We start from the raw sequence: 12,924 nt of genomic DNA on the forward strand, positions 1-12,924 counted from the left end.
TTACCTCTTCCATCAAAACAGCTAGGGGCTCCAATTCCAGCCCCGTGGTGTAGGGCAGCCAAGCAGCTTCGCTAGGATCCCTGCAGTCGGGTCAGGATTGGCTTCCTGGGCTCTGTAGGCAGCAGCACAAGTCGTCTCCTGCATTACCTTGTCGTCCTCATAGCCTTGGCAGCCATATCTGCTCTGACTCTCTCTTTGCCTCAGGACACCAATGAAATAGCACATATGAACCCCACATGAAGTGCTTCAGGACTTGGGGCTAAGAATAAAAGCCAGGGAGCCTCAAAGCTGACTGTCAACACGACTAAGTCCTCTTTCAAAAGGACAGCCCGATTGGACTCTGCGTGCCAGCTTTATACAGTCACAGTAATCGTTCAAGTTAAATCTAAACATTCTCCTGGGGGAAGAAAAGCAGCAGTTTACCAGGTAGACTTGGAGTCATCTCCAGGCAAGGGAAGGGAGTTCAGGATTTCACAACTGAGTGGGATTTTTGCGTCACTTAATCAAAGAAACTCCAGAACTACTGGGGAACTTGTACTACCTACAGGAGCAAAGTGAGAATTACGCCCTCGCTCAGATCTTTTTTCAAGGTTCAATCTGTCCAACAGAACCAATAGAACCTCATTTTAAGCAAAATGGAGGAGGCTAACTCCATGGACCCAGGCAACATGGTATTGGGCACTTCAAAGTTTCGATGCTTGATAAAGGACTCAGGTCTCAACAACATAGGCCATTCCATAAACCCCCTCAGGCGTCACCTCAGGTTCCCTCGGAAGTTAATATGGGGTCACCATTAGTACTGTCTCAAGAAGAAAACGCAGGAAATAAGGGAGGGAGCCAAGATAGATCACAGCGAGAGGGAGAAGAATCTTTACTTATAATTTTGATGGAGCAGATGAAAACAAAATTTGCGACATCTGAGAGTAACCAAGCCAAGATATCTGGGGCCTGTGACAGCTTGGATTTTAAAATCACAGACCTTGTGGAGAGACTGTTGGTCATGGAAGCGCCCTTATGATAATTGCGTGTAGAAGTTGAACATAACCGCAAGGAAATAGAGAAAGTTGGGAGAAAGAGAAATTTGAGACAAACTTGAATCTTTGGAAAATAACTCCAGCAGGAACAAAGTATGGCTCCCCAATATTCCAGAGGGAGCTGAAGACAGTAATATAAAAGAGTTTGTTATGAACTTAATTAAGGAATGTATCCCCTGAATGGGGAGATACCGGGACCAACGGTGGGTCCGCTAAGGCGGAGGAGCTTCGCCTTGCTACTTGCAGTAGAAAGAAAAATAAAATGATAATAACGGGCTGGCCAAAAACACATGTACACATTGCATTTCTCCTTCCGACTGTGTTGCACAGCTGAGAGGAGAAAGTGCACAGGCCTTCACTCTCTCTGTGAGCACCGAAGCAGGCTGCTCATACCAATCATGATGCTGCTGTAATGCTGGTGATAGCAGCTTTGTGATTGGCTGAGGGGAGTCTGGGAACCTCTGTGCTTCCCGATGAGAATGGGGGAGATTAACCCGTCTCCTGATTGACAATGTAAATGTTTGTTTGTTTTTTGTTGTTTTTTTATCCCATCCCTGCCACTCCCATTCAGTGGCAACCACGACTGACCAGGACCCTTCTAGGAAAATCCTGATCAACTTTAGCTCATATTTGATAAAAGAACAGATTCTCTCAGAGTGCCTAAAAGTAAAGTACTTTAAAAAAGGAGAATGGTCCTTCCGTATCAGATCTGACATTTCTCTGGTGACTAAACTCGTCAATCGGAGCTGGTAAAATATATCCAGGAATTAAAATAATTAGGAGCCACTTCCCAATTGAAATTCCCAGCAACCTTGAGGGTAATGTGGAATAATAAAATGCACAATTTAAAGGAACACCCAGAGGTAGAGAACTTGATAAAGCAGATAAGAATGGAACAGAAGACATAGTGCGAGAGGTGGGAGCTTAAAGGGTACATCTTGAAGGGAGGGTAAGGTGGGGGGTTCCACCACATTGTATAATATTGTTAAGCACTCTGTGGGGAGAATGGGTAGAAAAAATAATAATATTAGTCCTCATCTATGACAAAACCACGAGATTGCCAGTAAAAGTACTAGGAACATATTTGAAGAGTGAAATAAAACACATAGCCTAAAAATCCTGACAAGAAATATAAACGTTCTTAGAGTAGCCAGGAGGAGGAGGAAGATCTTAGAAATCAAGAAACCTTCTGATAATTACATCATACTGCTACAGAAGACACATCTGAGACAGGCGCAATGGAGAAAGTGCTAAAAGGGGAAGATGGATTAATCAGTTTGCCTGTACAGATCAAAATTGTAATGTGAAAGGGAGTGGCCATTATATTAAAAGGTTTTGCCCAAAGTCAGATAGAGAGCCTCATTGCTGACCCCCGAGGAAGATGGTTAATTGCCACTATTAGAATATTTGATGCCAAGTATGCCTTGGTAACTTACTATGGCCCCAGTATAGATGACCCAGGTCCACTCAGGGAAATGTATAACCATGTGGCTGGAAACAGTCACTACATAATAATTGGAGGTGATTTTAATGTACTATTTAATCCAGTGTTGGATAAATCCTCCATCAGACCGACGGTGAACTCTCCTAAGAGAGAATGTATTAATCAAATAATGAAGAACTTAAGTTTAATAGAGTCTTGGGAAAGGCGAGCAGGTAGGATAAAGTGAATACCTACCACAATAAGAAATATGGACATGCATCCAGGATAGATTTCTTTCTGACGTTAGGCTGTATAATAAGATTTTAGGATTAGTACACCTACCTGTACATCTATCAGACCATTCCACTGTACCATTAGAAATCTGTCTCACTAAGCCCCCTGCTCCAGTTAGATGGACGCTTGAAAGGACAATACTAGGAGAGCGAGAGGTGGTCAGCCAACTGGAAAGAGATACTGTAGAATTTTTGGGACTTAATAAGGACTAAGCGCTTATTAACATCATATGTAACACATATAAAGCCTTCATACAGGGGGAATTCACCTGTTACACTGTACACAGAAGGAATAAAAACAGTAGAAGGGTGAAGAAGCTGGAGGCAAAAATTGATGATTGTCCGGGTGGCACTAAACAATGATAATAACTCTGCAAAGGAGTCAGTATTACATAAGCAGATAAAAGAAGCCAAAAGATCAATATCAGACATTTTGGAACGAATTGTAAGGAAAATGTGGGAACGCCAGCTTGTTTGCACATTATGAGTATGGAGAGAAATGTGGGAAGTTACTGGCTTGGAAGGCTAGGTCTGAGAAAATCAGGAACACGATCAAGGAAATAGTGCTTAGAGAGACTAATAAACGCTACACTGAAGACTCCGATATTGAAAAGGCTTTTGTACATTTTTAAAAAACGTTTATATACTGAGGATGCCACCACTACAGAAGCCCAAATAGACAATTGGCTAAAGGAGGACCCTCTAATCATATTAGAGAATGATAAGCAGCTTTAGCTTAATAAACACATTGTTAAAGGAGGAAGTAACTAAGATCATTAATGGGTTAAAAATTATGAATGCTTTGTATGTAGATGGCCATCCCACTCCAGATTTGTGGAATGAAGCTATCACCATAATTTTAACATTGAACAAAGACCCAAAAAGATACAAATGTTACAGACCTATATCTTTGCTTAACGGTGACCATAAGACCTTTACCCAAAGTTTTGCTAAAAGGTTAAATAAACTGATGCTTAGTTCACGAGAACCAAAAGAGTTTCATGCACAATAGACAACTCTATGACTTGACACATGACCGGGTGGCAGCAATAGACCTTGCAACAGACACTAACACCCTCCTGACTATAATGACTATTTACTCTGCAAAGGCCAAAAAAGTAGCTCTTTATGTTGATGATTTAATGGTGTATACACAAGATTTTCTAAGTGCAAACCCGGTAATCCTGAACATTATAAAGGATTATGGAAAGGTTTCAGGTTATTTAGTTAACAAAGACAAAATGGAGCTGGTGATCTGGAATGGGCCTACTGACAACCTTTGGGAAAAGGAGGGAATTCAACACGTAGGAGTGAAAGTGGTGAATGATCTGGGAAGTATGGAACATGTACATTTTAGAAGATTTATGTTAGAATCCATTAAACGCTTTCAGGCTTGGGCCCACCTGCTTCTTTCCATCTTAGAAAGAACAAATTTCACCTTCATCTTTAACGCTCTCCCTTTGTATTTTAAGGCAGAATAGTTTCAGAAATTACAGGGGATGCTGCTATGTTTTATATGTGCTAACAGAAGTGAGAGAATAGCCTGGAAAAAATTACACAAAAAGAATATTGACTGAGGCATAGCCTTCCCAGACTTCCAACTTTATTGTTGGGCTTTCCAACTGAAACATGTTAGGGTCTTACTCTCCAAGGAGTACTCACAGGTGTCTCTACAGTATTACGTTATGACCAAAGATGTTCGAGAAGAAGGAAAACACCTTTTCAACAAATTCTGCCATCCAAAGTAATTTAGAAAAGTCAGACTTAGAGTCCTACATACAGTTTAAAGTCAGAAAAATGCTCAGAATCCTGTATTATAGTACTATGGCCCCAATATGGAACTCTACAAGAAGGACCCAGTGTTTCCAGGATGCTTTGGTCACTTTGCTGTTGAAGGCAGGAATACTAAAATGGGGACAGCTGATAGTGGAGGGTAGTTTGATCCTATGGGAGCTCTAGCTAGCCTTACAAACAATAGCCTATCCAGGTTTAAGTATTTACAAATAGGGAGCTGGCTTCGGGGAACCTAAGGTGGTCATCAAATTGGATTTGGAGGAGGAGTTACAAGATACCCAACCACTAGAGAAGGAAGTTTCCAAAGGCTACTGGGCTTTAGTACAGGCAGAGAACACTTACCTAACACTGCCGGAGGAAGCTTGGAATGTGGACCTGCCTTTATCCAACACCTCACACCTCTGGCAAGTATCAATGTCTATGCTTTGGCCCGCTGTTAAGCCACCTCAAAGGAGAAACTGTCTGCTTACCTTGTACAGGGTGCTTTGTTCACCAAGAAAGCTGGCAAAGCTGAAAGGAGAGAGACCGAGATGCTGCCCGAAATGTGGCTTGGAAAATGCTGATGATTTTCATCTATTTTGGCAGTGTCCAGTCATCCAGCACTTCTGGCAAGTTTTGGGTAAGGTGTTAACTGCAATAATGCGAAAATAAGTTAAGGTAAGCCTGGCCTGGTTATATTTGCTATTCAAGAATGGGAGGTGTTGGGAGGAGATGCGGAGAAGGCTCTGTCGCACTTAATCTTTAACTTGATGCTAATTGCACGTAGTGGGATATGTATTAAATGGCTATCAAATTCCCCTTCTCCCCTTATGGAGTGGATTAACTCAGCGAAAAGTATTGTTAACCTGGAATGTACTAACACTTCAGAGAATTTGGTTAAGAAGTGGGAACTGTTTTTAACTCTCTCAATATGTTAGCCTTTTGTGTTGTGCAACTTTGGTTGCATCTTGACAAGGTGGGCAACAAGTACGTGTAGTCCAATGATTATGGACAAGGCACAGCAAAGGAGGTGGTGCGGGTAAACCCACTTTTTCCTTTCCTCCGACTTGCTGAATGAGTCAGGCTTGAGAGGCTAACACCATTGGTGACTTAGGGCCGCACACCTTACGAATATGGTATGTTAGAAATGGGGTCTCTAGTTGGCAGAGGTATAGACTCTTGTACAAGTAGGGACCACAATCCTAGTCAGGGTGGTTAGTTACCCACACTCCAAATTATCCTGTGCATACCCTCTGGTAGCAGTCAGGCTTAACTTAGAAGGCAATGTGTAAAGTATTTGTGCAATAAATCAAGCAATAACACAGCACAAACACCACAAAAATACACCACAGAGGTTTAGAAAAACATAAGATATTTATCTGAGTAAATTAAGGTTAAAAAAAGAACAAAATTTGATAAGCACAAGTTGAAATAACACTTTTGCAATGATAAAAAGAGTCTTAAGTCTTTAAGAATCAACAAATGTCTCTTGTGTGCACAAAGTACCTGATATGCGTCAAAATTACACGCACGAAGACCGCAGAGGAAGAGATGCGTGGAAAAAGGAAGGTATGCATCGGATTTCCTGACGCGCACAGACGACTCGTTGATTCTTCCTACATTGCAGGTGCTTCGCGTCGATTTCCGGCATGCAGACTTGGATCCTCATTACGATGCGGGGGTCTTTTGACACCCAGGGAAGATATGTGGAAATCCTAGGGACGCAGGACGAAGTCACAGGTACTGTGTCGATCTGGTGTGGTGATGCATCAGACTTTCTGTTGCACGGCAGGCCCTGTGTCGATTCCTCATTCAGGAAGCCAGGCTGCATTGATCTGGCTCGGCGATGCGTCGATCCAGTAAGGCTGTGAGTCGAATTTCCGGTCGCAATGCAGGTGCTGTGTCGATCTCCACATGGGCAGCCGGGCTGAGTCGTTCTGGTTTGGCGATGCAGTGATTCTTTCACTGTTTGGGCAGGCTGTGCATCGATTCCGGCAGGCTGTGCGTCCATTTTTGCTGCACAAGGAGTTTCCTTGAAGATAAGAAGTATTTTTGCCCTGAGACTTCAGGAACAGGAGGGAAGCTCAATCCGAGCCTTTGGAGAGCACTTGTCAGCAGCGCCAGAGGCCAGCAAGGCAGCAGGACAACAGCAAGGCAGCAGTCCTTCACAGCAAAGCATTCCAGGTGAGTCCTTTGGGCAGCCAGGCAGCTCCTCTTGGCAAGTTGCAGGATCTAGTTCAGAGTGTCTGTCCCAGGAATTGTCTGAGTTGGTGGAGTGAGGGACCCTGTTTATATACCCAAAAGTGCCTTGAAGTGCACAAGATCTCCTTTCAGTACAGGTCTGTATGCTATGGTCCCAGTAGGGGGTTTGGCAGTCCCTTGTGTGAGGGCAGGCCACTAGCCTTTGAAATGTAAGTGTCAGGCCCCTCCACCCTTCCAGCCCAGGAAGACCTGTTCAGTATACAGATGAGTGCAGGTGTGACTGAGTATCCTGTGTTTGTGGTTGTCTGGGTGAAATGCACAAGAGGAGCTGTCAACCAGCCCAGCCCAGCCACTCAAACAGTATATGAGGGTAGCCCTCATGTTAGCCTATGAAAGGAGCAGGCCTCACAGCAGTGGAAAACGAATTTAAGAGTTTTCCACTGCCAGAACACATAAAACACACAGGTATATGTCCTGCCTTTTACCTACACAGCACCCTGCCCTATGGGTTGCCTATGGCCTAATCTAGTGGTGACTTACATGTAGAAAAAGTGGAGTTTAAGGCTTGGCAAGTTATTTTAAATGCCAAGTCGAAGTGGCAGTGAAACTTGCAATGGCAGGCCTGAGACCTGGTTAAGGGGCTACTTATGTGGGTGGCACAACTGGTGCTGCAGGCCCACTAGTAGCATTCAATCTAAAGGCCCTGGGCACAGGTAGTACGCTTTACTGGGAACATACAACTAGATCAAATATGCCAACTGGGTATGAACTTATGTTACCATGTTTTAAGGGAGAGAGCATATGCACTTTAGCACTGGGTAGCAGTGGTAAAGGGCACAGAGTCCTAAAACCAGCATAAACAGTGTCAGAAAAGTGGAGGGAGGCAGACAAAAAGTTGGGGGATGACCACCCTAAGGCTGTCAGGTCTAACATGGTACCTCTGGCCTTCTGTCATAGAAGAGGTTAGCCAAGCTGTTGGAGAACAGCAAGAACCTGGGACAGCACATGTTCAGCCTCAGGGGGGTCTGAGTGAGTCAACACTTGATGTTGGAACTATAGGGTCTCATCCAGAAGTGTTGACTGCATCAAACTCAGATCTTGGCGAAGGGCCTAGTGCTGCAGTAAAGTGAATTGTGCCTGGAGACCAGCAGCCAAAAAGAGGATAGAACTAGCCTGAAGTACGAGTTCCACACACTATCCCAGAAGAAACTGATGAATCTGGCTTATGTGGAAGTGATGACGAACGGCCAGTAGTGTGGAGATCAAACAGAGCAAGAGTACCCTGTCGAAAGTACTCCACACCTGAATTGACATATTTTGCTACCAATGAATGAGAGCGAGAATATGGAACATGTGAATTCAATAGAACATCCTTGAACTGAACATTGTGGATAAACTGAGCTTTGGAATTAAATTGCCACTAAACAGACTGAGACATTTTATCCTAGATGTGATTTTTAGTGAATTTGAACTGTGCATTTATTAGAGATGGTTAAATAGACTTTGTAGGGAATAAAGAAGAGTAGCAAGATCCCAGTCTGCAGATTCACCATAGGGTTGTCATTTAGAAGAACACTGAGTAGAGTTAAGGAAGATTCACAAAGACTTTGCAAATAAAAAGTGACTTTCATTGCATGGACATAGTTTTGCTACCACTGCACAAGTGAAAATCAGCGAAGAAGGTGTTTGCTGTTTCTGTATTTTTCAAAATGGTCTGAACTAAGAGAAATCATGGAACCTGATAACAAAAATCGTAGACATAAATACATACTTGCAGGATTAATAGTTGTAACACTTTTAGTATTAATTGCTATGCTTGTAGGATTGAGCTCATCTACACTGTCTAGTGTAGAGGCTCTTCTAGTGCCCCAAATCACCACTTCCTACTGATGATAGCTTGCCTTTATTTGATGAGAAAGACTTACATGTGGATAATCTAGAGGAGATTATTCATTGAATGTATATTCCAAATTGTTTTATGAATTTGTTGACATTATGGATGCTAGGGACTGCTATGTATGTATGCAATTGCCTACATCTACTGCAGAGGGTATAACATATCACCATATTTCTCTGACCTTTGGTGTCTAGTGTAGTCTGTAACTGAGCCTATTCTATGGACGAGGACTTTTACAATATTACTTTTCAATCTATGACTCAGTTTAGTTTTCTCAGAAATTCAGTTGTTGAAAAATTTAAATGGACAACCTGATACTAAAAACACTACAAATAGTGGGACATTTCTTTAAACCTATTATTAAATTAGACACAGCTTATACACATAGACACAACTTGAGCTGTATATTGTCAGATGTAGAGAAGACATTTATAGATCCAGTAGAAGACGGGAGAAGAAATATAATGGCAAGAGCTGCAAATCACACAAGTGTGCCAATTTGGGCTAAAGAGGAGCTTAAACCTAAGGTAGCAGGAGACGTAGCGGCTTTAGCAGTAGATTGGCAGGATCATGGTAATTTGTGCATCTTCACTAGAAAATCCAGATTAGACACAAATGGTGTAGGCAGTGCTTAATTTGTGCTTGTCGTTTCCGGTGCTGAGCACCGGCACCTATTTTTCTGGGCCGGCGCTTATTCTTCGGCTTCAAGCATTTGCTGCGAGCAAAAGACACATGTGGGAAAGACCGTTGAAGGGAAAAACGAAAAAGCGTCACAAAAGGAGAAAGTAGAAAGCTGCAAGAGTGAGCTGAAGGGGCAGGGAATGGCTTTATATGGCTTGAAGAGGCCCGAGATGGCTTCAGGATTACTCTGCCTCAGTATTCCGTGTTCGGACATTTAAGTGCAGCAGCCGCGTGTTTAAGGGGAGGGCTTTGAGCACTGGCACCTTTTTATTTACAAATTAAGCACTGTGTGTAGGTAATAATGAATGTGACCACCCTTTTGAGATGAGAGGGAATTGGAGATTATGGGGGTCATTCCAACCGTGGCGGTCGGTGTTAAAGCGGCGGCCAACCCGCCAACAGGCAGGCGGTCAAAAAAATTGAATTCTGACCCTGGCGGAAACCGCCAACACAGACCGCCACTTTAACACTCCGACCGCCAGCGTGGCGGTCACCGCCAACAGACAGGCGGGAGACAATGTACCGCCCACCCTATCACAACTCACCAATCCGCCACCTTTTCCGGGGCGGGAGCCCCACCGATAAAAACACGGCAGAAACAGACTACAAACGGGAAAACGCTCACCTCTACACACTCCACGAGGAATCTGGACAGCATGGAACCAGAACTACACATCCTACCAGCTATTGTCTACCTGCTCCTCTACCAGGAGCACGAACGCCGGCGCAGAAGACAACGGTAAGTACTGCACCTACAACACAGGGGAGGGGGGAGGAGAAAAGATTACGGGCACACACATACCCGACACACACACCCTCACCCACAACTACCTACACATCAATGCAGAGCAACAACTCAGAGTGATGCCCCCCAAACCCCCCGGAAGAATGCCAAGACAAAATAAAATGATCATGAAATTTAAATATATTGTAAGGCTAAGTAAAAAATTATTTCCAACATCTATAACTATATACACATATGTAAATTGTCCTGTCCAAATTGGGTTTCAGTCATTGTACGTGGGCCAATGGGCCTCAACACATGGGCAAAGCCCACACAGGAGACCCGAATCCATTGGAGAGAACACTGCAGGGGCATCAGATAGAAAAACTACAGGCACCTCAGGGGGAAGGGAAGGGGAGGCACCTCAGCCACATGAGTCCACGACGCCAGATCCACGAGGGGCCTCCATGGCCACTGTCCCATCCTGGGGAGTGCAAAGCCACAGTCTCTCAAGTCTCTACAGTGGGTGGGTTGCCCACTGTGCCATCCTGGGGAGTGCAAAGCCACAGTCTCTCAAGTCTCTACAGTGGGTGGGTTGCCCACTGTGCAATCCTGGGGAGTGCAAAGCCACAGTCTCTCAAGTCTCGACAGTGGGTGGGTTGCCCACTGTACCATCCTGGGGAGTGCAATGCCACAGTCTCTCAAGTCTCTACCGTGGGTGGCTTGCCCACTGTGCCATCCTGGGGACTGCAAAGCCACAGTCTCTCAAGTCTCTACAGTGGGTGGCTTGCCCACTGTGCCATCCTGGGGAGTGCAAAGCCACAGTCTCACAAGTCTCTACAGTGGGTGGGTTGCCCACTGTGCAATCCTGGGGAGTGCAAAGCCACAGTCTCTCAAGTCTCTACAGTGGGTGGGTTGCCCACTGTACCATCCTGGGGAGTGCAAAGCCACGGTCTCTCAAGTCTCTACAGTGGGTGGGTTGCCCACTGTGCCATCCTGGGGAGTGCAAAGCCACGGTCTCTCAAGTCTCTACAGTGGGTGGCTTGCCCACTGTGCAATCCTGGGAAGTGCAAAGCCACGGTCTCACAAGTCTCTACAGTGGGTGGCTTGCCCACTGTGCAATCCTGGGGAGTGCAAAGCCACAGTCTCTCAATTCTCTACAGTGGGTGGGTTGCCCACTGTACCATCCTGGGGAGTGCAAAGCCACAGTCTCTCAAGTCTCTACAGTGGGTGGCTTGCCCACTGTGCCATCCTGGGGAGTGCAAAGCCACAGTCTCTCAAGTCTCTACAGTGGGTGGCTTGCCCACTGTGCAATCCTGGGAAGTGCAAAGCCACGGTCTCACAAGTCTCTACAGTGGGTGGGTTGCCCACTGTACCATCCTGGGGAGTGCAAAGCCACAGTCTCTCAAGTGGATTACAGACTCCACTGGTACTGGAGGAGGCATGGTGCCCAGAGTGCATCGTGCAGCCCTGCCCGACACAGATCCGGGCCTGCCCCTTCTGCCAATGGGCCAGCGGTGCTTGAGATGAAGGGCCCAGCGGAGCGGTGCTTGAGACGGCGGTGCCCGGCGGTGCCCAGCGGAGCGGTGCTTGAGATGAAGGGCCCAGAGCAGTGGTGCTTGAGATGAAGGGCCCAGCGAAGCGGTGCAGAGACGGCGGTGCCCAGCGGAGCGGTGCTTGAGATTAAGGGCCCAGCGGAGCGGTGCAGAGATGAAGGGCCCAGCGTAACGGTGCTTGAGATGAAGGGCCCAGCGGAGCGGTGCTTGAGATGAAGGGCCCAGCGGAGCGGTGCTTGAGATGAAGGGCCCAGCGGAGCGGTGCAGAGACGGCGGTGCCCAGCGGAGCGGTGCAGAGATGAGGGGCCCAGCGGAGCGGTGCTTGAGATAAAGGGCCCAGTGAAGCGGTGCAGAGATGAAGGGCCCAGCGGAGCGGTGCAGAGATGAAGGGCTCAGCGGAGCGGTGCTTGAGATGAAGGGCCCAGTGAAGCGGTGCAGAGACGGCGGTGCCCAGCGGAGCGGTGCTTGAGATGAAGGGCCCAGCGAAGCAGTGCAGAGACGGCGGTGCCCAGCGAAGCGGTGCAGAGACGGCGGTGCCCAGCGGAGCGGTGCAGAGATGAAGGGCCCAGCGGAGCGGTGCTTGAGATGAAGGGCCCAGCGAAGCGGTGCAGAGACGGCGGTGCCCAGCGGAGCGGTGCTTGAGATGAAGGGCCCAGCGGAGCGGTGAAGAGATGAAGGGCCCAGCGGAGCGGTGCTTGAGATGAAGGGCCCAGCGAAGCGGTGCAGAGACGGCGGTGCCCAGCGGACCGGTGCTTGAGATGAAGGGCCCAGCGGAGCGGTGCAGAGATGAAGGGCCCAGCGGAGCGGTGCTTGAGATGAAGGGCCCAGCGAATAGGTGCAGAGACGGCAGTGCCCAGCGGAGCGGTGCTTGAGATGAAGGGCCCAGCGGAGCGGTGCTTGAGATGAAGGGCCCAGCGGAGTGGTGCTTGAGACAGCGGTGCCCAGCGGAGCGGTGTTTGAGATGAAGGGCCCAGCGGAGCGGTGCTTGTCTTGAAGGGCCCTGTTCAGCGGTGCTTGTCTTGAAGGGCCCTGTTCAGCGGTGCTTGTCTTGAAGGGCCCTGTTCAGCAGTTCTTGACATATGTCTCCAGGGCACCATATCCAGCCAATATATGGAGTTCACTCGCCATCCGACTTCTCGCTTGTGGGGCCCTCCTGTGCTGGAGTCCCGGGCCCGTGGGTGTCCTCCTTCACACCCGGAATGGGGATGGTGGGTCCCTCCTGGGTAGCTCGCCTGCTGGCGGACTTGTCGGCCGTGCTGCCCTTGCCATCCTTCCGTGATTCTCTGTGGCCCTTGCCTCCCTTTGTAGATGTGCCAGGTGACACCCCACTTCCTGACGGTG

This window comes from Pleurodeles waltl, chromosome 10, assembly GCF_031143425.1.
Source record: "Pleurodeles waltl isolate 20211129_DDA chromosome 10, aPleWal1.hap1.20221129, whole genome shotgun sequence".
Lineage (NCBI taxonomy): Eukaryota > Metazoa > Chordata > Amphibia > Caudata > Salamandridae > Pleurodeles > Pleurodeles waltl.